Source organism: Palaemon carinicauda, chromosome 27 (assembly GCF_036898095.1).
Source record: "Palaemon carinicauda isolate YSFRI2023 chromosome 27, ASM3689809v2, whole genome shotgun sequence".
NCBI lineage: Eukaryota > Metazoa > Arthropoda > Malacostraca > Decapoda > Palaemonidae > Palaemon > Palaemon carinicauda.
The window spans coordinates 24,643,767-24,653,766 of NC_090751.1; the positions used below are offsets into that span (position 1 = coordinate 24,643,767).

At 36.7% G+C, this 10,000-nt stretch overlaps 1 protein-coding gene across 5 annotated transcripts in view; it reads right to left on the reverse strand.

Annotated features, from left to right (window-relative positions):
- The window catches only part of LOC137620609 (hepatoma-derived growth factor-related protein 2-like), a 369,983-nt gene that overhangs the window by 71,727 nt on the left and 288,256 nt on the right, over positions 1 to 10,000 (reverse strand). The window lies entirely within an intron of this gene.

The window sequence follows — 10,000 nt, forward strand, 5'->3', positions numbered from 1 at the left end:
ATCTCTCTCTCTCTCTCTCTCTCTCTCTCCACATATCCCATATTTTTTCATTCTAAATAGGGCGATATTACTAGTATATAAATCATTTCTCATTATTTTTTATCCCTCTCTCATAAAAGACCAGTGTTGACATTAAAACTAATCTTACATACACATTCACGTTTTTTTTTCTTCAAAATACAGCTATTTATACAACCAAATACTTCTATTGCTGCTACTACTTCGACTATCTGAAAGCCTAAAATAAAAGAATCTAAATTTTCCTTTCAATAGAATTTTTCCACCTAAAATTAAATGTAAAAAAATAAAACGAAGAATTTATTCCGTACCAGTGGCAGAGTTGTCTACTTCTGCATATGCAGTACTAATGCCAATCACTTGCAAAGGATTTTGTTCTTTCTGTTGCCTTGCAATAGGGGTTGTATTCGAGTACACAAGTCTCTTCACACATCTTCCACCTTGGATTTGGGTGGGTACAAATGAACCCCCCCCCCCCCCCCCGCCTTGAACTTGAAGATAAGGTTCCGAATAGCTCAGTGTTTCGCACCAGTTTGACGACTTATTTCAGCAGTTTTCAGACCCAATAATCTTACGAGGTCCGTGATTGGACTACCCAACATCACAATGTAGACCATAACAAGCCACGAAATAAGATAAAACTTATTTGAATGTCAGGAGGAAAAAAAATTATCCGAACCAGCAGATCTAATTAGATGTTAAGAACTTTTCTTTTCAAAACAGTGATAGGGTAGGGAGGGGGAAGGGTTGTCATGTACAATTCAATTTGCCAAAAATTATTTTTCTTTTTCTGGAAAAAAAAAAAGACCTGTACAACTTGCGACACAGGCCAGTGATGTAGAATATCATGTAGATGAAACCGACACCATGAAAAAGTTAGAAAGTGTAAACTTTTGATGAAGGGAAACATAGACCACGATGGTTATGTCGCCAGTACTTAGCATAAAATATTACAAGAAAAAATGCTTTTGAAGCAACATAAAACTGGTAAAAATATGTTTTCATACATGTTATTATACTTGGGTTGTTTGTGCCATCCGAACCTGAGCTACTGTAATGTCAGAGAGCAGCATATGAGAAACGTGAAAATCTATTCTAGCTAGAGATTTGTGTGGCTCTGGATGGCAAGAATTAATCAACAGTAAAATTCGAGAAGTGAAGCAAATCAATGTTAATCTTAGCAAACATTTGACAGAAGTTTTTCATATAAAGGTTATCAAATTTTCTATCTCTATTATTACTAGACTATGGGAGATTAATCGTAGATAGGACACACACTCTCTCTCTCTCTCTCTCTCTCTCTCTCCTCTCTCTCTCTCTCTCTCTCTCTCTCTCAGTTCATCATCCAATACGTTCCGTAAAAAGCCACTTACTGTATTCCTTCGTATTTTAACTGACCATTGTTATTCTGTTGTTTGTATGTAAGACTAAGAATAATTTCGCAAAAAAGTATTGATAGATTTGCTTGAAAGAATGGCAAATGTGAAAAAACAATTCATTACCATAAAACACCTTCTGATTACTATTTTCCCATATCCATTTTCCCTTATGAAGACGATGGTACCAAACGAGTACAAACATCTAGCATTTCAGTGAGTCTTTAGGGATGAGGTCACAACACCCCTCACATTTATATAGAATCTTATTAAAACAAATGCAGCGTTTCTATTCCAATGAAGGACAAAGACCTCAGACATACCCTTATTCATGTCAAGCGTTTGGCCATTTTCATCACACGCTAGCCACTGCGGATTGGTGATGGTGGGAGAAATTTAAATTCTGATCGCTCACAGCAAACCCACCTAGTATTTTATGATAGCTAAGTAAATATCAAAATATAATAATACAGTTGACCTATCTATTCCAAGGAGAGAGAGAGAGAGAGAGAGAGGAGAGAGAGAGAGAGAGAGAGAGAGAGAGAGAGAGAGAGAGAGAGAGAGATGAGAATCTTTCCAAACGATCGTGTTGACAAATTTACTGCCTCCATCAGTTGCAGCATTCGAAAGAAATGCGTGAATAAATCAGCCGTAAACTTGCCCGAGAACATAAAATGCGGAAAAGGAACTAAAAATTAACAAGGAAAAGTGGAAGATCAAACGTAAAGCAGGAAAAGGTCATAAAAAGAGAGATGAATGAAAAGAAAACAGGTAGAAAAACGCTGATTCTAATCAAAGACCCAAAAACTTGTTAACGAATCTGTGAAATCTAATTAAACGACCGAAACGGAATCCAACTCTTTGTTATGCAAAAACAGAACAGTAAAATATAGCAGCTATATACCTCTGCTCTTTTTTTATTCTAGAGGACGCTCTGTCGGTTTGATATTCAATTGGGTTTCCCTTTCTTTTATTTACTTCCTTTAGGGGCTTGAGGAGGGATAAGGAAAGACTTCGAAGTATTTCTAGCGATATATTTGCCCACGCCTCTCTGATGGCCGCTTCTAGTTTGAAGAGGAACCGGACGTCCTTGCCCTGCAACGCCTTCCTTGCAACGTGCCACAAATTTTTCATTGTGTTAATATCACAGACATTTCCAAGCCATTCATCTAAAAAGGAAACATCACAATCCCGAAGACAGTGGGTAACAGATTTTGGCAGTGTGATATGGAGCTCCACAGGCAGTTTTCAGACTTGTGTCCCAGAAACCAGGAACTCTTTGGTTACTCCACCCACTGCAGCCAGTACATGTGTAGAGCAAAGGGCAACATGTACCACTTGTCAGAACTGAGGAGCAATGAGTTAATGTTAAATTGCGAGCGAAGCGAGCCACAGTATAGCAAAGACCATTTCATTAGGGACTATGACAGCGAGTCAAAGAGCCCCATCTAGAGAATATCTCCGAGCAATCAATGACGACGACCAGTTGAACTAAGGTTCTACTAGTCGTTGTTATAGATTGCTCGGAGATATTCTCGGTTCAACTGGTCGTCGTCATAGATATTCTCTAGGTGGGGGCTCTTTGACTCTCAGTCATAGCCCCTAATGAAATGGTCTTTGCTATACTGTGGCTATCTTCACTCGCAATTTAACATTATCTCATTGCTCCTCTGTTCTGGCAAGTGTATCTCCACATTAATTCACATGATCACCTGCATTCACCATTGACAGGCTGGAATACTGCCTTCGGGAGATGGTTGTATATTACAAACTGATTTACTCTAACATTTTTAGGGAGAGCTACAAGAAACCCTAAACCATTACCAGATAACTACCCCACTTATCAACGAACAGAGGTGTTTTACAGTCCCACAATGGTATGGGGTCAAGAGGATTACTGTTAGCATGACAGTACTCATGGTCTTCTCTTCATGTTGTCACTGTAAAGGTGCTTTGTCAGCCCAATGAACGTTAAGCCAAACTTAGTGCAAGTATTTTCTTTTTTTCTTTTTGGCATAAGCAACTCTGGGATCATTCTGCCTGAGGCTCAAAAGGGGTTTCTTTTTTTTCAGGTGGTAACACATGTATTTAAGTTCGTTCATGCAGCGACTTAAAATTCAAACAGAACACTCGCTAAACACTTAAGGATTCAATTCTTTAACAAAACATGTTGTTGAACAGAAGACTGGTTTTTCTCTAGCTCTCACTTCAGCACACTCTTTGTCTAATTACAGGTCTTACAGGGCCATCCAAGCATTTTTAAAGGTTTAGGTTCTTCTGAGCTACTACCCTTCCTACACCTCCTACATACTTTCTAAAACTCTTCTCACTAACACCAGTCTGTTTTACTTAATTCATTGCCTTGACAGGTACTAACCTTCAAAAAGACAAGATGGCCAGTAAGACTTTTTTCCCCTAATAGATATACAAATGTGAATTTACACAGTGGACTACGTAGACATGGGCAATAAAACCCCCAGAAAAACAAATGAACACCTATCCACAATGGTGACCATGGTAAAACTGAACAATATTAAGTGGGAATGTTGTGCTCTGGAAGGGCGCATAGAAATATCATTGTCGGCATATTTTTCTATTTCAATTCAATCACCCTTAAGAATACCATTCTTATTTTGACTAATGCTGTGTGTGTTAAACCTCGAAATCCCATCATGATTCGTCTACTTGTGAAACTTATATGCTCAAAAAATTTGGCGACTTTTTGATATTCCTGTGTCATCTATTGAGTCGGTGGCAATCTTTACACCCCCATTAACATGTTGATTGTCACTGCCAGCGTCAACATCCTTGGAAAAATATTGATTTTCTGGGAAGAAAGTTGGCGCTACATATTCCTTCAGGACTAGGGGGTAGGTAAAAATCCTCTAGGTTTACTGTTAGAAGTAACACATTCCATTAAAAAATGAGCAGACCAAAGGAAAGACCACTTCACAAACTTCCAATTGGCCCGGGTGTTGCAGACATGCCACTCCCATTCCCAGGACAGCTGTACTCGTAGGTTCCCCTTCCATAGAATTTCTCAATGTCTATCGTAGTGTTGCTGCACCAATACACAATGCAGATGATTCAGTAATTGTCTTTTTATGTTTTGCAGTGTCTTAAGAAGTTGAAGACAACAAACCAACAAGATGATCTTCCAAGCTGGACCTAAAATTGGGACAACGGCAGCAACTCATGCAATACTTGCCACGTTGTACATCACTACTATGATGTCACACACTCAACTCTTTTGCCATACTAGATGATGGTGAAGTGGTGCTCCTGACACAAAAATTACTCGCTAAATTTGAATTGCATGTTCTGTTGTTCGTGTTATAGAATACAGTACACTAAAAAAATTAAGACTTTTATATAGCTTCATCTCAAATAATCAATTATTACTGTAACGAGAAGACACAATAAAGCTACGTCAAAATTTTGGTAAGCAACTAACGCTCCAGATGTAAGCCACCTTTATGTAATATAAACGCACAGCATTGAATTTTGAAATCTTATCTCTCTCTCTCTCTCTCTCTCTCTCTCTCTCTCTCTCTCTCTCTCTACACATCTGTTTCTTGTCAAACATACAAATATTTAATCTCTCTCTATCTCACACATATTCTCTATCAATTCCCTTTTTATTTCCCTTCTGCGTCACTGTCCTTCTTTCTTTCCGCCTTCCCTTCCGCACCCTTCCTTTACTTCTTCCTGTTTCCAATTTCGCCAGATCCCCTCGCTTTGTTACCTCGTTTTTTCCCCTTTATTTTCCTCCAGAGTGACGTTGGGACATCTCAAGTGATCTGTGTAAATTGGGCAGACCGCGATAAAGCAACCAGGAACCAATAAAGCTGTAAAGCTGGACAGACGATACCAAAAGGGGCTATGTCGTAAGACAGTGTGATTCACAAACAAAAATGCATGGAGAGAGAGAGAGAGAGAGAGAGAGAGAGAGAGAGAGAGAGAGAGTGAGTTAAGTGTACGTTTTTTTTCTTTTCTTTAACTAATAATTTCTCTTGGTTTTCTTTAATCATCACTTTAATGAAATTCAAATTTCTATATAATTCACGTAAATCTGAGACTTTGAAATTCAGCCTGACGACTGAGTGGGTCATATAAATATTATTCAGGTTATATTTTGACATCTTACCAACCAATAGTAAACCAATTAGCCAATATTATTGACAACAACTTTATAATAACACGAGAGCTCAATCTTACCGTCAATATACAAGGATTATTGACAAAACGATGTTTTTTTTTTAACTGATAGGGAAGGTAGGTGAAAGGAGAATGATGGTATTTAGCTAGAGGATTATGGTAAGGAACAGTCTGTAAAGTAATGTCAAAATAAACCGTGGTTTGACTACAATTTTATTTATGTAAGAGTACATGTGTCTTATCATTTTAAAATTAACAATCATTTCTTATATTGCTTTTACGTTTTGTTGTCTGATTTTTGCTCGACCTCCGTTTACGCTTGGGAAAACGGCTTTTACAGGAACGGGAGTGCTCGCGACCTATTGCCAAAAGCTATTTTTTTTTATAGATGGATCTGGTGTCTTTCCGGGAATTCATGTCGATTTTCAAGGAGCTTTTTGACGAGTTGCAAAATACTTATCAGTCACACACACAAGCGCGCATCGTCTTTGCTCTCCTGAACCGTGAGCTTGCAAGCCACATAACCAACCTATATTTAAACTCTTATTTTGTATAGATATGCATTACTTCACGCCGCGAATAAATCAAGAGCAATATCTACGATATTTTCATTTAGATTGTATGAAGTGAAAAAATAATAGAATGTCGTGCTGATTCTGTTCATCGAAAAATATAAAAGTTTTGGAAATCAACGTTTTTGGCTGGAAGGTTTAAAGCTTAAGATTAAGCAGACATTTTGGCAGGCGGGCTTTTTTAAGAGTGCTAAAGCTTTATATATATTTTATGATAAAAAAGCTGGCTGTACTAAAGCTCAGGGGAATATAGGGGACACATACGAACCTCTAAACCTAATTCAAGGTAAATAGAAATGCTTTTTAGATTTCTTCATAACCTTCCGGTCGACGATGCTTTGTTGCAATAAGGTGATTTGTAAGCAATATGTTGAATACCAAATGTGGTGGACTGTAATTACCTTCTTAATTATTTGGATCAAATTTAGGACATACGAATGAAATTGCAGTTTCCGGATATCTTTGGTAGATGAATGTTCTAGGATTTCTTTCTCGGTGGAAAATTATTATTATTATTATTATTATTATTATTATTATTATTATTATTACTTATTAAGCTACAACCCTATAAGGAAAAGCAGGATGATATAAGCCCAATGGCTCCAAAAGGGAAAGTAGCTCAGTGACGAAAGGAAACAATGAAAAATAGAATATTCTAAGAACAGTAACATCAAAATAAATATTTCCTGTATAATCTATAAAAACTTTTAAAAAACAAGAGGAAGAGAAATACGATAGAAAAGTGTGCCCAAGTGTACTCTCAAGCAAGAGAGCTCTAATCTTAGGTGTGAACTTTGAAGCATTCATTCTGCTGTCAGAATCTTCACTGCCTTTCTCTTCAACTTCGTCCAGATTTTGCAGCTCATATTATTGCACTAACCTCATTTAATTTTTGTCCGCTCCAGATAAATAGTCAAAATCAATTTAAATAATTATGCATACTTTTTGCAAGGTTTGCATAGTGGAGGAACTCTTTTAGCTGATAGGAAAGGTGAGTGAAAGAACAGTGGTGGCAGTTAGCTGGCTAACCATGGTAGGGAATAGTTAATAAAGTTAATTATTAGTAAGAGTAATGTAATGCGGTTTAGCCACTATTTAACTTATATATAGGGAAATTTTTCTTATGGTTTTGAAGTTAGCATACTACAATGTCTTATCTTTGTTTAACTTTCGGTTTTCCGGTTTTATTGGCCACTGACGTAGATTTTCTGCTGCTGAAGTTGATCTCAGGGGATTTTGCAAAATGGGATAGTTGTAGATACCTGGGAGACGTTATAGTGAGTCTTGTATATCTCATATTGATCGATGCTGTGTTTCTTGCATAGTTCTTACATCTCCTGATGAAAGAATTTGCGAGTTTAAGTTCGAATTAGCTTCATCGGGATATGTAATCTGCACTTTGGCTTGTCCCACATAACAGGTCTCGCTTGCACCTGTGATTTTATTAATTCAGAGTCCATATCTTCATCGATATCAAAATAAAACCAAATTGAGATATTTAAGATTTTCTTTCCAATTCATTGTAAAACATTAATTAAAAGCCTGGCCGTTTTCAGACTAGTTTCGGGCCGCGGACAAAGGGGGTAACCAAGGGATCCTATTAACATTTCGCACGAGCATGCCAGAGCGGCTTTAACCGAACCGAGGGAAAGATTCCATTCAAAACAACAGAGTCGTTAGCTTCTGGCAAATGGCTGCAGCGGAAAACCGGAGCTGTATTAGAGGCTTCAGAATATCGTCCCATTATTATGTAGATTCGGCGGTGTATGACTCTTCTCACATTTTATACATTTCACCGATTCTTAGTATTGCTTACATTGTGGTAAAGAAAATTTTTTTCATGAATTTTGTGGTCGTGATTAAAAACGAAAACACTGCTTCTTTTGGCTAGAGTCGGCTAAAAGTGTACAGTATATGAGAACAAGTCAACCAAACACTCATTGTTGATGCAACACCAATTGCGTTGCAGTAGTAACGTCATTGTCAGGAACATCTCTCTATCTCTCTCTCTCTCTCTCTCTCTCTCTCTCTCTGTCCATTTTCTATATCTCCTTACCAATCATTCTGTCTGCTTGTTTCTACACATGTTAAAAGTAAATATGGTTAATTTTGGACATGTAAAAATTACAAATCAGTTTTAGTTTTTAATCATTACTCATTTAGGTACAACCATTACCTCACTACCTTTTGTGTTTTTGTTATTCACTGATACAAGACAAAAATTATTTTATTACCAGAAGTTTTAGCCAAGTAAACGTCATTAAATGCTAACCTGTTGTGTTGGGAAGAAGTAGTGTTGGCAAAGTTCCAGGTTTCAGTCGCCTCAGCTTTGGAGGTACAGGTAATCCTAACAGCTCATATTTAAGATTTCTTTCATAAGCAGTTTCCTCAAAATGTAGGCTACAAACATGTGAAGTGCTTGCATTCATCGCATCCTTTCGTCGACACAAATTTCTCCACTTTAACTGCAGGTCTTTGTCCTTAGGAAATTCGTGAAAATGTACACTTCCACCTTTTATGAATCGAGAATAGCAACCAAACATGGCACATGAGTTGGGCATTTTTTTTTCTTTAGTCTCCCACTCAATCGAAGGAAAACGGAGGCACCACAGATGGTCCCCAACACCTGCTAGACATACGCAGCCACTAGCAATTGAACGAACCCTGCGTTATTCCTTGCAGTTACGTCACACCAAATGAGACCCCCGCCTTGCGGTTACGTCACACTGAGTATTCGCCCCAGCGCAACGTTGGACGTGGGATGACCTGTTCTCATATGGTATTTTGGCCTTGATATAGTGATACGGCTATCTTTGTGACGCGAAATTTTATAAAGATACAGGCAATTATTTCTTTTTTCATATCCTTAGACAAATAGAATAAAAAGTAACATTTAACAGAGTTGATAATCTGAGACTATATAAATATAGATTTAAGTTCCTAGGACAATAATGACATTTATAAACGGCGGTCATTTTGGAACAACTAAAGTTGTTTAATAAAACTTTTTTAAAATATCTGGAATTATAGACAGCAGGTATCAAATACGGATTTGAGTGTATCAAAATATACAAAACAGCAAGGCATGTAAAATATGGAAAACAAAATATGAATGTACATAAACTATATGATTAGTTGCCTTGGTCTATTAAAACGATAAATAAAGCGAGGCTCTATTTCATAAACCATAGTGTGATTTATCCTGTGTAATAATAATGGCTGTAATACTAGTCTGCTAAAAAGTGGATAGGAAAGATGGGGAAAGAAAAATGAGGACAAGTGGCTAGTTAACCATAAGAATAGTTTAGATAGGTATTAGTAGTAATGTAAAGCGTGATTTAACCAAAATTTTATCTATATAATGCACAGTTTTCTTCTTCTTATTATTATTATCACCCTAGTTGCAAAATCAGGATTCTATGACCAAAAAGGCTCCAACATGAAATAATAGCCCAGTGAAGTAAGTATATAAACTACAAGAGAAGTTAAGAACAATTAAAATAACATATTCAAAGAAAAATAACATTAGAATAGACCTTTCAAATACAAACAATAAAAAACCTATGTCAACCTCTTCAACATGAAAATTTTCTTGTATTTATTATATTATTTGAGTGTGTTAAAGTCCGCCGCGAAAATAAACCTTTAATGATGACATATTTGGCAGAAATTGATATTTGGATCCCGTTAGCGTTCATGTTTTCATTAACGAAATAAAATTTACATTTATATGAATAAATACTTTATATAATATTAAATTTTCGAAACTATTCCCTACTATAGTTAGTTAGCTACCTGTCCTCACTCTTCTTTTACTCGTCATTACTAAAAAAAAAAAAAAAAAAAAAAAAAAAAAAGGCCTATAACGCGATATGA